Source organism: Geospiza fortis, unplaced genomic scaffold (assembly GCF_000277835.1).
Source record: "Geospiza fortis unplaced genomic scaffold, GeoFor_1.0 scaffold279, whole genome shotgun sequence".
Classification (NCBI taxonomy): domain Eukaryota; kingdom Metazoa; phylum Chordata; class Aves; order Passeriformes; family Thraupidae; genus Geospiza; species Geospiza fortis.
Window position 1 is genome coordinate 2,175,535 of NW_005054352.1, and position 19,273 is coordinate 2,194,807.

General features: G+C 38.9%; 1 long non-coding RNA gene across 5 annotated transcripts in view; it reads right to left on the reverse strand.

Annotated features, from left to right (window-relative positions):
- Positions 1-19,273, reverse strand: part of LOC102042684 — a 76,515-nt gene that overhangs the window by 46,295 nt on the left and 10,947 nt on the right. For 3 of the 5 annotated variants that reach the window (XR_004082002.1, XR_004082001.1, XR_004081998.1), the window contains exons 2-3: positions 14,287-14,375; positions 11,781-11,909 (exon numbers count right to left, since the gene is read on the reverse strand). This is a non-coding gene — a long non-coding RNA (uncharacterized LOC102042684). Of the gene's footprint in view, positions 1-9; positions 1,090-11,780; positions 11,913-14,286; positions 14,376-19,273 lie in introns of those variants that run through there. The other 2 variants (XR_004082000.1, XR_004081999.1) reach the window with 2 other exon arrangements.

The following is a 19,273-nucleotide window of genomic DNA, read 5'->3' on the forward strand; positions in this document are numbered from 1 at the left end:
CTTTCCCTGCTGCAGTGAGTCTAGAAATTAAGTCTAGAAAGACCAAATAGTATTTAATCTAACCAAGGATGACAAAAAGGTCTTTTTCAAACATATAAATAACAAAAGGAAAACAAAGGATAACTATTAGTAAATGGAGGGCACTCTGGTGAGAGAGGACACAGAGAAGGCAGAGTTATTGAATATCTTTGCATCTGTCTTCACCAATAATATCAGCCCCCAGGGATCTCTAAGCCAGGAGACCAGGGTGTATGAATGCCAGGAGGAAGACCTTCCTTCACTGAAGGAGGATTGTGTCAGAGAGCACCTAAATGAATTTCACATCCACAAGTCCACAAGCCATGACGGGATGCATCCATGAGTGCTGAGAGAGCTGGCAGACATCATAAATAGGCCTCTCATGATCATCTTTGAGGGGTCATGGAGATCAGCAGAGGTGCCTGAGGACTTGAAGTAAACAAATATCATTCCAGTCTTCAAAAAGAGCAAGAAAGAGAACAAAGGGATCTACCATCCAGTCAGCACCACCTCGATTCCTGGAAAGAAGATGGAGTGCTTTATTCTGGAGGCCATGCCTACCAACATGGAAGACATAAATATGATCAGGAGAAGTCAGAAAGGATTCACTAAAGGCAAATCATGCTTGACCAACCTGATTGCCTACTACAATGAAAAAATTACCCAGACGGATGAGAAGAGAGCAGTGGATATTGTCTGCCCTGACTTTTGTAAGGCTGTCTCTCGTAACATCTTTATTAGAAAATTCAAGTATAGGGTGGATGAATGGACACTTCGCCTGGGTTGAGAACTGGCTGAGTCCAGATTCCAGAGTCAGATTCCTAAGTCAGATTCCAGAAGATTGTGACCGGTGGTACAGTTTAGTTGGAGGCCTGTCACTACAGGTGTGCCCCAGGGTCCTGTACTGGGTTCAGCGCTGTTTAACTTGTCAATGACTTGGATGAAGGGGAAATGCCTCCTCAGCAAGTTTGCAGATGATACAAAGCTGGGGGAAGTCACCAATGCCTCAGAGAGTTGTGCAGCCCTTCAGAAGACTTTCACAGACTGGACAGGTGGGCAGAGAAGAACATTCTGAAATTCAAAAAGGGTAAATTCAGGGTCCTGCATCTGAGGAGGGATAACCCCAAGCACCAGCACAGACTGACCTGCTGGCAAGCAGCTCTGAGGAGAAGAACTCAGGGATCCTGTTGGACAGCTAGCTGTACATGAACCAGCAGTGTGCCCTTGCGGCCAAGAAGGCCAAAGAAATGCTGGAATGTATTAGGAGGAGCATTGCCAGCAGGTCCAGGGAGGTGATCCTGCCTCTCTGTTTAGCCCAGGTGAAGCCCCATTTGGAGTACTGTGAGGAGTTCTGGGCCCCTGAGTACAAGAGAGACATGCAGCTGCTGGGGCAGGTCCAGCAGAGAGCAACTAAGTTGGTCAAGGGTCTGGAGGATGTCTCATATGACATAAGACTGGGGGAGCTGGGACATGAAAAGAGGTGACTGAGAGGGGATGCCATAGATGTGTATAGATATCTAAAGTAAGGGTATTAAGAGAATGGATCTGGGCTGTTCTCAATGGTGCAAATCAATAAAACGAGGTAATAGACAGAAACTCATGCACACAAAGTGGCACCTAAATATTTGGAAGAACTCCTCTGCTATACAGGCGACAACACACTGGAACAGATTGCCCAGAGAGGACGTAGAGTCTCCCTCGCTGGAGATATTACACAACCATCTGAATACAATCTTGCACCATTTGTTCCAGGAGGACCCTGCTTGAGTAGGGAAGTTGGACCAGTTGCCCCACTGTGGCCCCTTCCAACCTGTTGTTATTCCGTGTGTACAGAAAGTTGAATCCTAGAACTAGCTTGGATTGCAGCAAAGATGGTGGTGGTGTTGTGTTTGTCTAGGTCAGTGCATGAAATGTAAACCTTCCCAGCCTTTTTATCAGCATAGCCATGATTAAAACCTTGCCCATCTGGTGCTAAGTGCAAGGTGTACCTGTTCTGCAGGCAACTGCCAATCTTTCAGGTAGCTAGTTTCTGGTGGAAAGAGGATGCATCACCGTTTTCAGTGTATGGGTGGAAGATCATTAAACTGGAATGAAAACCAATAATTTTCTCTGTGTTTATACTGTAGATTCCCACCCTATGTCTGCATATACCGCAGAAGTGATAGCCCTAATGTCGACGTCTTGTTTCTCAGTGCTATGGAAAGTATGTCCTTTGCTTCTGAGGATCTATTCATTGTCTGCATATTTAAGGTGTATATGTGTATATATTCAAATAAGAGCCAATGTACTTTCATTTATGAAACATAAATCCCACTCTACATAGCCTCTGGAAAATATCTGCACATTTCTAATTGAACACTTGCATTCAACCAAGGCTAGAGACAAGATCTTTTAAAGAGTAGTGGAAAATCAGTAGATGAATATGTATGGCAGAGCTATGTCCTAACAAATGAAGATGTCCTAAGAGCCTGAATACGAAGTGCATGCACCAGCAATTGCATAAGTACGATCAAAAATGTGCATGATGAGGAAAGTACTCATAGTTTTTGAAGAATATCACTTCAAATACTTTGCCAACATGTTCTCTACACATATCTCTATATATTATATTGTATCATATGTACCTGATATGTGGCATTGCAGGGTCCACACAAATTATCTCAGCAAGAAAGATTAAAAAAAAAGTCAACACTAGCCTGAGAAATAATACTGATCTACAATTAATGTTTAAGATTTTCACCAAGCAAATGGCAAATAAAGGAAGCAGAACACAATGTTTCTGCTTCAGTGGTAGAATGTAAGTATATGTAAATTGTATATTATTATTACAGGGTCTTGTGGTCCTTCTGTGTTTCTCTTCGCAGCCATGGGGTGAGGGGGTGACCACCAGTGCGAAATGAGTAGACACTGTGCTATCAGAGCTGGAATCTGTCATACATGAAAACTGGTGTGAATAGTATAGTCTTATAGCCATAATAAGAGAGGAACATTACGTTCTTATTGGGTAAAATTATACACAGATAAGAATAAGGCAAGACCACTCAGTTCTTAGGATGTATTTTAATATAATTTGATGCTTCATATAGCTATAAATTATCACCTTAAATTTTTTTGTCTTTTTGTCTGTTCTGTTATTTCAAAAGCTAAATTAAAAAAAATATTTGGACATTTGTGAGTTGCTTGCAACTCTGTCTAAATATTCAGTGAGTTACTAGTGGTAATTTATTAACTTAGAAAGCCAGGGTGCTCAGGAACTCAATACTTTGTGGTGTGTAGCCTTTGTTGTATGTTGTTCTGATGGAGGAGGCACAGTACTTTCCATAACGCACAACACACAAACAAGCCCTACCACAACTTATTGTAGGTCAATACTTTAATACCTTCTTACCGAAACCAAATTTGAGCTAAGACAATATCTGCTAGTATAGGAAGAGATTGTAATGACTCAATCTAGAAAAATATTTATGATTGATTAAGATACAGTTCTTTGAAAAGATGTTAATTATATAGTCCTCCTTTTCCCACCTTCAAAGAGACAAATTATAGTGTCAATTAATCAAAGCAGAAATTGCAATCACTAACATATTTTTCTGTTAGCCTTGTTGATGTCAACAGATGTGTAGAGTGCAAACCACAGCTGAGCCTCAGGGCGGGTTAAAGAGAAGTTTACTCCAAATTCTGAGTATGGTGCTGGTTGTTGGAGTGATCAATTGGTCTCTGTGATTGCATCACACAATAGACTTTCAGGTAAGGGCTAAAGTTTCTTGAAAGAAAAGCATAGTTCTAGCAGCACAGCTTGAATACTTACCTTTCCCTATGCCCTTTGGTAGCATGTTGATTTGAAGCATTTATGACTTTAGAAGCTTGAGACAAAGGACATGATATCCAATGAAGAAATTTACAAATTTTACTTGGAAATCTTCCCCAATTTGCATCAATCAAATTCGCACTTGTCACTATCAGGGCCACAGTTTTGCCTGGTTTTGCCATAACTGACCCTTGCAGTGTTGTATAACTTGATGTGTAGAAATAGTCAGGTTTTCACTCGATAATGCACGTGCATGTGGCAAAAGTAAATTTGAACATACATTTATTAACTGTGACCACAAACCAGAAACACAAAAGAACCTAGAAAGAATCCTAGTGAGTATAATATCTCTCTTGAGATAAACTGTAGTATATCAAGCCCAGCCTAATATCTCTCCTTCGAGTTCTTAGTACACCTTGCCTAATTCTTCTAAGGCTATTCAGAAACACAGGATGAAGTTACTATCTGTAGCCCAGGCCTTGTGCTGTCTCTCTCAGCCACTGTCATGTATGAAATGATATCACAGCCTTTTGAAACTTCATGTCTTTTGGGAAATGCATGGGTACTACCAGGTACTACCGAAATTTTAGCACTGGAGACATCTAATCAGTTGCATACACTTATAGATCTTATAAAATATTTTAAGTGTTTATTTTTGTTTTACAGGGACTTCAGTTTTATACTGTTCATTGAAATATCTAACTGTAAAAGATGTTTGGGATTCAACTCGCCCAAATTTGACTGTCTAAAAGGTAGTTCCTGTCATCTAGAAGTATTTATTTACCTTAACGGATATATTGGGAAGTGAAGAATAGTACAGCATAGTCAGTGTCTTCATTTCAGTTTGGGTACCCAACCAGCTCCTTTTTCTTTAAAAGAAATTTCTTGTGCTGGGCAAGACAAGTGGAGTATGTTGTAGGTGTCTTGCTTTCTCTCATTTTTTTTGACTGTTAACCTTGTTCAAAATTTGCAGTTGTAAACAGTTTAGAACTAGAGAGCAGTTTGAGAAATATAAGACAAGGGATGGCCTAACTTCTGTGCTGTGTTTTGCTTCACGTAGGAAATGGAGCTTCAAGGGTCACATGAAGCACAGATCCTCTTTGAGCTTCCATCCTTGTGCAAGAAAGTGATATTAACTCTGGCATATAGGTTTACATCCTAACTATGTGATCAGTATGGGAAGTGGACTACTGCTTTGTTGTTGCATTTTCTCATTATCTTCAGAGCCACTTTGGAAATCAAAGTGACCAACTTTCATCTGTTATTCAAGATTTCTTTATTCCAGGCTATTTGTGTCTGCTTGTGTAAATCAAAAAAGTTGTTGCCACCACATAGGAGCCACACATTAGATTCTATGACTCCAATATCAAGATTGAAAAAATAATTTCTCTTTTTCCAGGCAGAAAAGAAATTTTAAGTAAGTCATTAATTTAAAAAACTGTCTGCTACAAAGTACTCAGTTGCAGATATCTTCCATAATTCTTTGCTTGTGAATGTTTCAGAAGCAGAACCAGATTTTCAAAAAAAGTCTAGAGGGATAAAAAGTAAATAAAGTAACCTACTTTTAAAGCATCTTGGGAAATCCTTAGCCCTGAGATGATGCCTGTCTCTGTTCTGCAGCAATTCAGATCTATACATGTCTCCCTCAAGCTGACATCCAGCCCCATCTCTCCAAAAACGTTCAGTGCTGTTTCCTGCACTGATGGAGTTTTATTAGTGACTCAGAGATTAGGGCTGATCCTCTGATGTTTTGGGTGAATGTCTAAAATAACACTTTATGCAAAGCCTGGCATTGGTATTTCGAAGCCATCCCACCCAGTTTTGTTTTTCTCTTACTTTCTGTCTCAGCTCAAAAAAATATGCTCTCAGAGAAATTAAACATGCCAAAGACAAAGATGGAAAAGACACATATAAAGGTGATTATAGGCTTGGGTCCAGAACTGCTCATAGACCTGCTCACAAGACTTACACTCACAGCAAAATTAATAAACTGCTCTGGTGGGAAAGTACTTGTTCCTACTGAGGCACAATTTCCTCAGTAGGAAAATTTTAGTATGGGAGACACCCAAATGGTTGTGTACATTTCCACATACATTAATGAGGGAGGATAGATGGAGAGCCAGGCTGAAAATCAGGGGCAGAGTTCAAGTGATCTATCTCACACTAACATTGGCCACCTCTGCCAGCAGGAGACAAGTAGGGAGATTCACCCTGGATGTTCACCTAAGGTAAATCTCTCTGCTTCGAGGGTGAAGGAAAGAAAGAAAAGGGTAAAGGTTCTTCATCCACACTCCTGCAGCTTTGTGTTCATTGACAGCTGCAGGAAACTGCCATGTGTTCTATCAAAATTTACAAAATCCTAAATCCACAACATAGACATATCTACCTGTACATATGAGAAGCTCTGTCTTGTTCATTTCAGAGTTTTTTTTTATATTCAGATAGGAAAATGCAAGGAAGGATGGAGCTTAAGTAGCTAAAATATTAGAAAATTCTAAAACATCAAGGCGTTGTTCTGAAACGTTCTGACTTCCTCATTATGGTAAATTGTATCTGTATGGGTTTGTTTTGGTTTTTTTTTTTTTTTCCTTTTTTCTCAGATTATTCAGTGTAGCACTTCTTTTGGCATTAACTAATACCATACAACCCAAAAGACATCTTGTGGGTAAAAAACAAAGCCTATCTTTTCTCATACAGTTGTATGAGATGAGTTGTATGAGATCTGCTTGAGATTTTGCTGCCTTTTTATTGTGAGGGCTTTTTGCTTTGCCTCTGTCAAACAAGTATTATTAACAAACCTCAGCCACACCAACACCTTTAAAGCAAAGGTGACTCATGGTTACACTATTGCTTATTGTATGAGAAACTTGTTAATGCTTTTATTTGTCAAGTTCAGGCCACAGGATGAGTGTGCACCTGTTTGTACAAAATGTCAATATCTGTCTACAGTAGCTTGTATTTCACACACTAGAAAGCAGCACAAATCTAGGCTCAGTAACAACAACTATAACAGAAAGAAGTTAATTTTGGAAGTAATCTGAGAATTTAAAACTCAGTTTATTCCTTCACTTCATTCTACCCAACTCACCCACAGCCCAGCCCTACTGATTCTAAGGGGATTCCACCAGAGGTGAAATCAGCTTGCACACAGTTTTCCAAGTGCAGAAGCAACCAGAATTGCACTTGCCCCTGACAGAAGTAAGGCTGACACTAGCTCAGTGCATCAGCATTTCACTGTTTTCATCAGTGAAGATCCAAGTACTTTTTAAAGCACTATTTTTGGAAAAGGAATCATTCTTCACAACAGTACTTCTTACATACAAGGTTAAGCAGTAGGTGAGTTTCACTCCTTAGATGAGATGCTCAGACTTCCAAAATGCTTATTTGCTTTCTTTGACTTTGGTTCCCCCAGCTTCAGATTTGCTCAGTGAAAATAAGGGACAGAGATCTGAAATTGAGTAAATGCTTGATAGGTCCTTGCTACCTCTTTAAAGTGCTGTTGATGTGTGTTTGTGCTGGCACTGTGTAGTGGAGCCTTGGGAATAAGGAATCTGATTTCAGAGAAACTAGACCCAGCTTCAAACATGTGAGTAACTCTCCCCAGCTGATAGAATGCTTACTGAAGGAAAACAATGATGAAGTAAGAAGCACACCAGCAATATCTTATATTACCCCTCTGCAATGCTTTTTAAAACTTGGTTCTCATTTATCTGATTATGCATTCTGTTTCTAAAATCTCCCTTTTGGTGATTTTACCTTTTCTGTAAGTTTAGGTATGATGGTAGATTTCACTCTGAGACCATGCTACATCAAAGCACATTATATTAATTTTTAAAGCAGGGGAGGGAAGGAGGCAGGGTGAGGAGGGAAACTTCGTGTAATTGAAAAAAATACTTGAAGTTCTGTCCAGAATGGGAAACCTGTTTGAGGTGTACTAGGAAAAAAATAATTAATATCATTTAGAAGGTTATTATCCTCTAATTACGAGGTAGCCCATAGTTTGTTTCACTGATGCTGTAGTATTTACATAATACAGTTAATCTAGTTTGACCATGTTTGGCCTGGAAGCAGCTGGCTGAAGTAAAACCTTAGGCAACTAAAATGTGTGCTCAGAAACTCAAGAAAATACTGAAAATTGCAGAGTACAATAGTTTATGCTGAAAACACATGCTTCAGAATTTACTTTTTCAAACAAAGAGGAAAAGAAGCAGTCCACATTACATTCTACCTACTACCAATTTCATGGTTTACTTTTAGAAGACCAGGTCCAGATTCTGACAGCTGTGGATCTAGACACTCCTGTGTGAAAATTCCAGGACTGAACTAAATCAATATACATACACCAGTTATATCATTCCACTTTACACCAGCTAATGGTCTGTATATGAGCAGACCTCCCAATGCATGTTATTGACACATGACTAAGATTTCTGCATTTCATTTGTAGAAGAATTTTCTTTTTTCTCTGAACTTTCCAAGCACAATTTCCTGACACTAATAGGTTGGGAAGGTTCTGTGAAAGTTGTTCTTTGAGCAGGAAGAGACCATCAACAACTTGTTTAGCTATTCTGAGTGTATGATGGATTAAATGTCAGAAATAATTCCACAGGCTGCTGATGTCTAATCCCAGAGAACAAAAAACTGCATTTGAAATCCCTCTGCAGGTTTAATTTGCCCAAATGAATCCTTGCTGCAATATCTTTTGTTACATTTGCAAACAGTAATAAAGCAATGTGATGAATTATAAAACAAGAGTAAAGGGACTCTGGAATTATTAAATATCATTCACAACTGAATTTAGCTGATACATTTATATTGGTAGAAAGAGCTTTTTTTGGTCTTGGACACTTAAGGCAGTGAGCACCTTTGGACTGCAAAAACTTGTAGTAGTACCTGAGGGCACAAGAACACTCAGGAACCCAGTGTTCAATGCTCAACTCATTCTAGTGGATGCAGCTACAGTGGGACTGTTTCTCTGGATTTGACAATGTGAGATAATGAGTCTGATAGCAAGGCAAGACCTTTTTATGTTTTCATAACAGTAAAACAACATATTCAGCAGCAAACAGAAAACCAGTTGGTCTTCTCACCCCTAGGGTCACATTAAGAGGCTAGAAGGGCAGCCTTCTTCAGGAATGGGAAAAGTTAGATGGCTCAAGAGACCAGCAAAAAAGAGATCAGAGAGGAAAATACTATATAAATTCAAATGAAATTCTGATTTGACATTTACTACATACAGTAAATAACTATTGACTTAATATAATGTGAGAGTTAGTCTTCCCTTAACTTCTATGGCCTCCCAGACACTAAATAATATAATTGGTTATATATCTATATAACCAATATTATATATTTATAATTGTATAATTGTATAATTTACTATATATTTATAATTGGTTAATTATAAAACCTTGACAGTTATTTTAAGATCTGCCTGTACTTGTTAATTTCTAAATAACTAAGTCCAGGAAGAGGAGGGAGAAGAGCCCAACCCTGAAATGCTCTCTGATTCTCCAAGCATCATTGTGCATCTAATAACACAGTGCAGGGGAAAGGTTTGTCCTCAGCCTGCATGAAATGACACATAGAGAATTTTATAGATGTCCATCTCTCCCACTACATTATCGGTATGAGGCTATTCTGCAAAGACCTTTGTTGTCAGCTCACTCCTGTTGCAAGTAGGAGTACACTTATAATGGAAAATTACATCCCCACTGTTGTGGATTTCCTCTTACAGAAATGGCTCCAACATTTCTCTCCTAGCTGGGTGGTCAGATTATGCTTCTCCCTTTATTTACCAGGGCTGAATTTTAATTATAGCGTAAAAATACTAATATAAGAAGTATAAGTATCACCCAACTTTGTAAAATCACCATTCCATCTAAACAATAAAACAGCTGCTCCTCTGAAACAGGATTAATGCAGAGGTGTGTATTATATTTTAGCTGACTTCTTTTATTGTCTTTTTTTTCAGTAAGGAAGATAAGTACAGACCCTGGATAAAATGAGGAGTACTTCACAAGGTCCTTGTCTAGACAGAGGTACACAGGATTCACTTGGTATTAAGAGGTAATCTAGTCTATAAAAGGGTTTGAGATAATATTCTACCTATTGTAGTTTATGGATATTTTTATTATGCATATACTTGTGTAATCCTTTTCGGATCCTACTAATCTCTTGGCCTAAGTTATACCTAGTAGTAACTAGTTCAACAGGTTAATTGCAGCTTTTGTTTGGGAAAAAGAGAGAGAGAGAGGGAAAAGGAAAATAAAAGCTTTCTTTGATTACATTTTTTTCCTCCTTTCTACTTCATTATTTTCTTGATCAGATAAACAAAGAACCTGTTTTACCTTCTCAGTACAATTCCTTATCTCAAATAGTGCTATTTTATATTCCTTCTTACTCATTTCTGTCAATTGAATAGTCCCAATATCTTCAACTTCTATTCAACTAAGTCATGTGTGTTCCAAACATTTTTTGCAAGGCACAGTTCATGTGGGTCTGCAGAAAATGGTGAAACCGTGTCACTGTGTCATCCCAAGACTTCGTGTATGCTTACACGAAGCTGTCTTTAAATAAACAGAAATTGTACTGGGAGCATAGAGTGCAACTGAAAGAACTCCCTGACCCCTGAAGCCATGAGCTCTCTTTCATCTTCACTCACTGGCTTATTGGTGAATACTGAATCCTCCCGTTGACTAGAGCCTTTTCTCTAAATGGCAGGAAAAAAGGATCTGAGCAGCTCAAGGCAGAAGGGGAAATGGGACCCACATGTCCTTCTTCCTCTGTGACAGCTCTGACAATAGGGCTATTGCACTACAAGAAGATGGCAGGTACTATCACTTTCTGTCCTCTTCCTGAAGTATTTTAACAGAATACAGTGTTCCTCTTCTTAGTTTGATGAGAAACAAACAAACAAAAAACAACCTATAAGACCTACGCTCATTGGGTTGTTTGTCTACTGAGTGAATAGATGCTGTTTTGAACATGTTTTGAGGGGCCAGGTAGGAAACATGAACTGCTCACTCAGCATTATGGATTGCATGCTGGAGCCACCTGCATGGTATCAGCTCTGGAGGCATATCAGTCTAGGATCACCTGAATGTCTGCAGCAGTCAGCAACCCAGAGCCTACCTCTCTTACACAGTGATGGGCTGATCTGCCTCCTTCACCAGCAGAAAAAGGAGTCTAGACTGCCAAACATTTTGAAGGTTAAAATAGAGTAAAATCCAGCTACTCTTTAGTTTTCAAGGCAGTAGGGCCAACTGAAGCTTCAAAATCAGACTTGAGACCCTAGCAAGGAAATACAGACCTGACTTCCCATTTTTACATTATTATTATTATGATGCAATTTGGGGGCCACCAACATGGTTTTTAACCTGAGCATCTTCAGCTCATACTAGAACCTCTGTTGTTTGCTTTGCCTAATGGTAATGCACTTCAGCATAATGCTCATTTATTTGGCATGCAGAGATCAGTTGTAACTATTTGTAGTACTTCCAGACTTATTGCTAAACCTTATGGTAAAGTTTCTTTGGGTCAATGGATGGAGAGATACAGAACCCCTCATTCTTCGCTGCTGAGGTCATCAGTCATGATAGTAATTTCACTGAGAACATGAAAAAGTGACAGGAACTTCCCAAACCACATTAAAACTCTGTCACATCAAGCATGATTTGGATGACCCAAAGTAGTTCCCAAAACAGCTTCCTCACAAGAATAACTCTACAAATACCGTGAGAATTGGATTCAATTGAGTAGTTGTTCAGCTTTTTTGAATTTTTCTGAACTCCAGTTCCCTTTTCTAATTTTAACTGCGCTTTTAGTTGGATTTACTGAATGTTTGAAAGAGTTTATTAGTCTGTGTCCTCACCTGATGGGGAAGACCAAGACCATGCTACAGTATGATTCCTTTAGTAGGAACTGTGCTGTGACATCTAAGGAGCAGGTTTACCTTTGTAAGTGCTATTGATAACACAACTGGGCAAGGCTGGAGGCTGCAGACTGCTCCTCTTTTTCAGTCCAAAGACGAGTTGGTCTCGGGGTCTGTGTAAACCATCTGTGAATCATGATCTCTCTTGCTCTGCTTGAAAAGCAAAATAGTTTTTTGTTCAGTTAAAGAGAATTTTAACAAATTCAATGTTTACACACTAAACATCTCAGTTACATCTTTTTTTTTTAATGACCTTTTTTCAACAAGGTGGAACCCTTTTACAGTAATCACTATCAATAAGGCACACTATGAGAAAAGATAATAAGGGTTAGAGAGTTTGTTCTCTGCTTGCAGTGGGTTTTTATACTCCCACAGCTTCAAAGTTCCTTGGAAATGCTAAGCAACTATCACTCTTCTCCCCACCTCACAAAGGCACATCCCTTAAGGCTTTAACTACAATCAGGTGAAGTTTTAAATGCCTCAAATGCCTCATGTAAGGCCTGGAAGCCTAGTTGCATGGAGACTCTCACACCACAATCTGAATAAGTTCCTCCTAGGCCAGTAGCAGCAAGTGATTCTCAAGCACCTCCCTTTTGGGAAGGAAAGCACTATACTCTCTCAAGAGCACAGCCAGCATGTGTGACAGAGACAGAAATAAACTTGTAGAGCACTTGAATCCCATCCTTGCACTCAGGTCACAATGCTTTTATGAAACGCTGAAAATATCACTGAAGTTTTAGCTTTAGTAACTTTAGCATAACTAAAGTTACTTTCCAATGGTGCAGCATCTGTGAATTACACTGTAAGTACTGCAATTATTACTTGCAAAGTTTACAAGCACATTATCTTTATTTTTGTCATAACTACCCACAAATCTCAACTAGCCTGGATAGCATGATCTACTACAGAATGCCTTCTAATGGAACATCTGTGCCAGAGAGGAAAATGCTCCTATAGCAGCAGAGAACTGTGAGGTTGTTATGAAGACCATGATTGCAAATTAATCCTGTGAGCACTCCTGGTATAACACACAGATCCTGCAGAACAAATAAATCTCTAGCTGACAAGCACTGGATTAAAGATCTTTACTCTGGCAGCTGTTGGTGCCCCTTTCTGCTGATGACCACAAAGGACCAAGCCAGGCAGGGAACGTGGGCATCCTGAAGGAAGGATAACCACCTGCCCCTAGTTTCACATGGAGAAGCTGGGCTGCTGCATTCATCCTTGGGAAGTGTTATATATCTCCAAGGGATTGTTAATGAGGCATTTCAGATTCTTTAAGACCCACAAAGTCAAAATATGCTGTCCAGTTATCCCACTAAAGGCATAGCCTAGCTTGACCCAAAAACTGGAATCAAATCCTTTCATGTTCTGACCCTGATATATTTCATTTCTTTGCACTAAAAAATGAACTAGAAAGAGATGCAAATTTTTATGGCACTAAGCATTTCTTTCATTTTCTTTCCCTGTCTTACTACTCAATACAAGCACGACATATGCTGTTAGATGGGCCCATTAATTGCAGTATCTCACTAGACCTTTAAAATGAAAGCTACTGCCTCTGGTGGTTTATGTGGAACAGAGATATATAACCTCCTAAAATATCTGTAGTAGCCCCAAGTTAAGAGCCAGTATTTTTTAAATCCTTTTAGTTATATTAATACTCTCTTTTTTTTTTTTCTGGAATGGAGTTTGCCAATATAATTTGCAATTATTACTTTGCATAATAAATTCATGATTTTGAGCTTCTGACTCTGAAAAGCAAATCACTCTGAATATATTATCCATGGGAAATGAATTTGTTTGTGTGTTTCACCCAGATATATACACAAAATATTCCTCCTCCTGGGGTAGAAGAGAAAGGTGGGATACATTTTTATAAAAGGAGGATTGAGACAATTTTTATAATAAAACCCTGCCTAAGCAAAACTCTTGTAGTAACAAATCTCCTGGCATTAGGCGTGTCAGTGGACTGTGTCCAAGACCTTAGTCTGAACACCAGCCAGGGACACTGCAGAACAAGCCCAGCGTGGCTTATCACCTTTCCCCTCCAACTCCTCGCTGCACTCAGTCAGTTTAGGTCCTTGTGCCAGAGTGCTTCCCCAGCTTCTTACAAATACCTTGTTTACTCCTCTGGAATGCTTTGAAGAATGAACCCAGGTTGCCTAACCCTATCCAGTCACTTTTCCTGCAGCAAAGTAAAAAGAAAGAACAATTAACAGTAGCACCATGCTGCTATATTGTCAGTCCACACTTAATTCACTGCCTACCATAAACACTTGAGTTTTAGTGTGTGAAAGCTTGGTTTAGCCATCACTGCTGAGAGTCATGCACTCATCAGCTATGTGTGATGTAACAAACTGTTTACCTCTGTCTCATGAGTTAATTTCAGTAGCTGTGCTTTCCTTTATCCTTCCCAAGGTTCAAAACTGTGCCATCAGCTTCATGCAATTCTTTTCCTTGTTAGTTCAGTTCCCAGGCTGACAATTTTTATCTGCTATAATTTTCATTTAAGCTAACAACTTACTTGTTGGGCTGCTCATTTCCGTAAATAGCCATGAGGGTTTGCTGAGAATGTTAGCCAGGAGGCAGTTTCTTGATAGTGTTTTGCTGCTGCTGTTTCAGGAAAATAATATTATAATAATTAGAAACAGTGAGTCAGTGTGCATGCTTTCGAGGTCAAATACCATTTCTTTCATGTTAACATGAAACCGCATGATGACTTTTATGGTGTATCAATGTATTCTGAGAGTTCTATCCTGCACCGATTTGCAGGTCATGTTGTTTCATTTACTTAACTGCTGTGGTGCAGAGTGAAAATTGGTGAAGAATTTGACCTTTTTATCTCTGTAAGCGTTTCTCAAGCAGTCTTAGAAATCCTCCCTATTTCTTTTATAATCCCATCCCTTATTAAATGTTCATATTTGGAGGCATAATCTGACTTGGTAAAATTATTCATGTGTCTTTTACTCCCATTGATACTTTTGGCATGGCAAATAGGCAGATCTGAGTACAACAATAAGATACTGAGCTGCACACAATGTTCGTTTGCCTCTGTGCAGACCAATGACTGCATATGAATATAGTATTCAGTAGGGCATGAGGAAATGTTTTTATTAGGCTTTTTTTATTATTTTTCAAGGCACAAAGGACTACAGTAACTTTTTTTCTTTTTTTTCTGAAGAAATAAGACTGCCACTTCCATATGCGATATTAAAACTCTACTGCTCCCATATCTTTCACTTATGTAGTCAATGCTGAGATCTCAGCCAAGGGCACAGCCTAGGCATTTGCATGTCAAGATGAAAATAATCCATTTTGATCCTCTATAGAAAAGGAGGAATAGAGGAAGAATAAAAATAGAGGAAGAAGCTCAGAAAACATTACCCATCTCTCTCTGCCATGGGAGTCTTGAGGGAATAGCATACCAGAAAGGGGTGTGATACTGCAGTGCTGCACTGTCTGAAATGCTGGGAACCACACAAAGAGGAGTTCAAACACAACAGAAGTTATCCTGATGAAAACTGCATCTATGCTGATCAGAAGAGGGAAAAAATAAGGCAAAAAAAGGACTAGAGAAATAAAAATTTACTTCTTCCCATCTAGTGGTAGCACTTAGATGTCTAATAGAGATGTTTTGACGATAGTTGCTCAGTGGAGAGAGAAGACCAAGATATTTCATAACAATATGTGCATCAAATTAAAATTAAGATGGATTAGGCAGATACTAACAATATTAAATTTTATGTAGATTTGCAACTAGGTATGCAGTATTGTGCTTGGCCACCAGATCTGTGTTTTTAGAATATATTATGAATCTGGCACTGAACTGGCTGGGCACTGTGATGCTCAAATCAAGCAGTCTGTGCCTATCTGCCATAATACCTCCTTTTGTTCAGGAGACAGATGTGTTCATCAATTCAAAAAGCCTATATACAGTGGAAAGGACCACAGCCCTCACTGCAGTTCTGCAGAGGCACAGGCAGTCAGCTTGCATTGTGCATGTGTGACAGGCTGGGCTTCTCCCAGGAGCTGCTTTGGGTGGGGGGTTGTGGAGCACCACACATGCCTTTTCTCCACCCCTGCTCACCCGTAGATATCATTTTCCTCTATGGAATAGGAGGAATAACTTCATCTAAATACAGTAGATGTTTTATGGCAGCCTTTGGCTGAGCCAGCATGGAAGAGCAATACCATTTTGAACCCACACTCCCCCTCGGAGCCAGTTTACCCAGGGCTCCCCTCAAGACTCAACAGCCACTCTAGATTCTGCAGCCATTAACTAAAGTTAGCTTAAAACTCCTTTTAAGTGATAGGTACAGGTTGTGAAGTCCAAACACATACAAAGACCAACTTACAGGAACACAGAGAGTAAAACAGCAAAAGAAAAACACTAATCAAATAAGTAAACCCTCATTTTGTACTGTCCTACCTCTCTTTAGACCATCAGTCTTTAGAGATGATGCCATGTTAAGCTTGCACATTTGCAAACATCAACAATCACAATTTTAAACTTATTCTTTTGAGTATTTATAAATTCCTGCATAAAATGTTCCCACACAGCTCATTCTCACACAAACATTCAACTTGCAATACAGTATGCTCCTTCCACTTTCTCAGATCCTGAGGAAATTAAAAGCCCCATTGGACTGAAAAGCAAGAAAAATTAAGAAAAGCCCTGGAATTTTGAAAAGCAAGTAATATGAAATAAAACTGTGGAAAATAGTGGGCAAGAAATCCATAGACTTAGGAAGAAATCTGTAACAAACTAAGTTTTATTTGGGTAGGAACACTGATGAGCAGATATTGGGATTTATGCTTTTCATTATTCTTTGTTTGTAATCTTCATTTAAAATATGTCCTTAATCCTTCAGATCCAGCATACCTAGTCTGTAAGATGGAAATGTGAAAGCCAGGGAAATAGTATACTCTCTGTCTCTCTTTTTGCCCCTGTTAATCCTCCTCAGGATTTCCTCCTATCAGACTTTTATATTTTCTCTTACTCTTCTCCAAAACAGAACTGTTCCCATGCTCTTCTTCCTCATCCAGGGCCCTTGTTAAGACTGAGATCTTCTCTGCAGCAAATTCCTTTTTAACTCTCTTGTATACTGGGTGGGAGGCAAAGACTCAAAATCTGCAAAAATAATATGTGCTAAAATTTGCGGAAGGAATAAAATTAATGCATATGCCATGGCACTACCCTGTACTACTTCCCATCTGGAAGGAAAGAAATAGGCATTTCAGTTTAATAATATGCATGGTTTTCCCATTAGATTCCAGAGTCTCTTAATGTAGATACACATCATTTTTTGGATATCAACAAACCACTTGAAGTATTATTTATACTCAAGGCTAGAATGATTGCCATGAGAATAATTGTGTAAAAGCTTGAATAGGAAAACAAAATTAACATTGCTGAATGGTATTCAGGCCTCAGTGATTTGGCAAACTTAGAAAAGTTCACATGTCAGTTAAATGACAGATATGAGCCATTGCAAAAAATATAGTGGTATTTCTTGAAAATATCTGATAGAGTAAAGGTTAATGTTATTAACATTCTGCTTGGTATGTAGTTGGTGTGAATGCAATATGTTCTTTTTGATTTCTGTTTTCAAATATCCATGATGACTCGATTTTTTTATTAGTAATGTTTAAGGAAGCATTGAGTTTGTTTCTTTGTTTGTTTGTGTGTTTATTTGTGAAAATAATTAAAGCTGTTAAGATTGAAAGAAAGAGGTACACATTAAATCCCAACCTGCATAACTAAGCCTACAATACTAACATCTCCATCATTAGTATACCATTACAGTATTTTATTATTCTTAGTTAAATTCAGATTCATTTTATGCTTTTCTCTTTGGGGTTCAAGAGCTGATCTTTTGCAGTCAGTCTTTCCCCAGATTCCTTGGGGCATATGATGTTTTAGACTCCTCTTTATACCCTGAATCAGTACAAAACTTCTGAAACCAGCAAGCATGCCAAAGAAGGAGGCAGCATATACTGAGAGTAAGGAATCCATGTGCAAGCAAGATACATGTGATAGCCAGCCTGATGCTGGTCATGTGAGTTAGCCTGTCCTTAACAGGCTGCCTGTGTCAATCTTTTAAACAAAGACACATTGCCTCCATCATCCCTTACTGATAGCTTAAGTTCTGCACCCTGCTTTTCATTCACTTTCCTGTCACTCTTCTCCCCAGTCTGTTTCGTGAGTGTTGGTTTCCTCTCACATCCCCAGAAGGAACTGCAAAGGATGCTGTAATTTTTATACATACAGATGATTCCTAGCCTCCAGCATGTGAGTGTCTCTGGTTACTCATTTACTCTGTGGTTAATGTTGAAGGACCACAAGTAGAAAAATCTTGCCTGTTTTCCAGGTAGGTTGGAGCTATGTTCTTGCTACAAGGGGTGAGGTGTGAACATCCCATGTAAAGCCCTCTGAATGGTGAGAATCTGGGAGTGGGCCACCAAGAACAACATGGCAACCAGAAAAGCAGCATTTATCTCCCAACTAGTATTTCAGAGCAATAAGTAAAACAGCCTAGCAAAATTTCATTCTGTGCTGACAAATAGTAGTTACAAACTAAGATCAGAACAGTGGCCCACACTTGAGATATTAAACAAAAGGCAACAAAGTCATTGCCACTCCATGCACCCCTTCAGACAGTGATCCCAACAGTGTGACCCAGGCATGCTTGAGGTTGATCTGCTGTGCTTCTGCACATTAGTGGATGCAGAGCTGCCAGGTGTAGCAACTTTTGAGCAGGCTTTTCTGTGTCCATTCTTGTTGTATACCTTTGCCTGACAAGGAGCAACATGTATCCTGTTGGTGGCTAGCAGGCATATTTTACCTTTCATGTTTACCCACATGGCATCAGGTGCCATTGCAAACCATTTCTGTGAAAGACAGCACATGTGGCCTAAAAGTAAGTCAATTTTCTATTCAAACCATTCATTCAGATTTTGACCCCCCACCTCCTCCATCCTGACCGTTCTCTTAATCCACTTGATTTCAAAACTATGAAGGCTTTGATTTCAGTCATTTCTCACCCTTTAAATCTCATTTCTTATCCCCTAACTCAATTAACACAGCTTAGTTAAAATTGTTACAAACATCTTTTTTGGTATTATCCTCTTAATCATAATTTTAAAATGAATGGAATATTTAATAATCTGTACTCATGATGTAATCAGAAATTTTTTTAATCCTATGAAAGCTATTTAATAATATTCTAAACTACTCAGCATTTAATTAAGGTTATTAGAAGGCCAGAAATTAGATAGAAAGAAAGATGAATAAAGAAGAAATCTGAAGTCTGTAACCATTGTTTCTAAAATGAACGACCACATTAAGGCCTTCCAAAACTAAAGTGGTAATACATCTTTTCTCCCAAAAGGTCTTGCTTAAGAGATATGCTTTTGTGTTTCAGAAGGGAAACAGAGGGGATTGAAGTCTTTAAAATTGTTTTACAAATAATGTCAACCCACTGAATATCAGTCTATCCCTTTACTGGAAC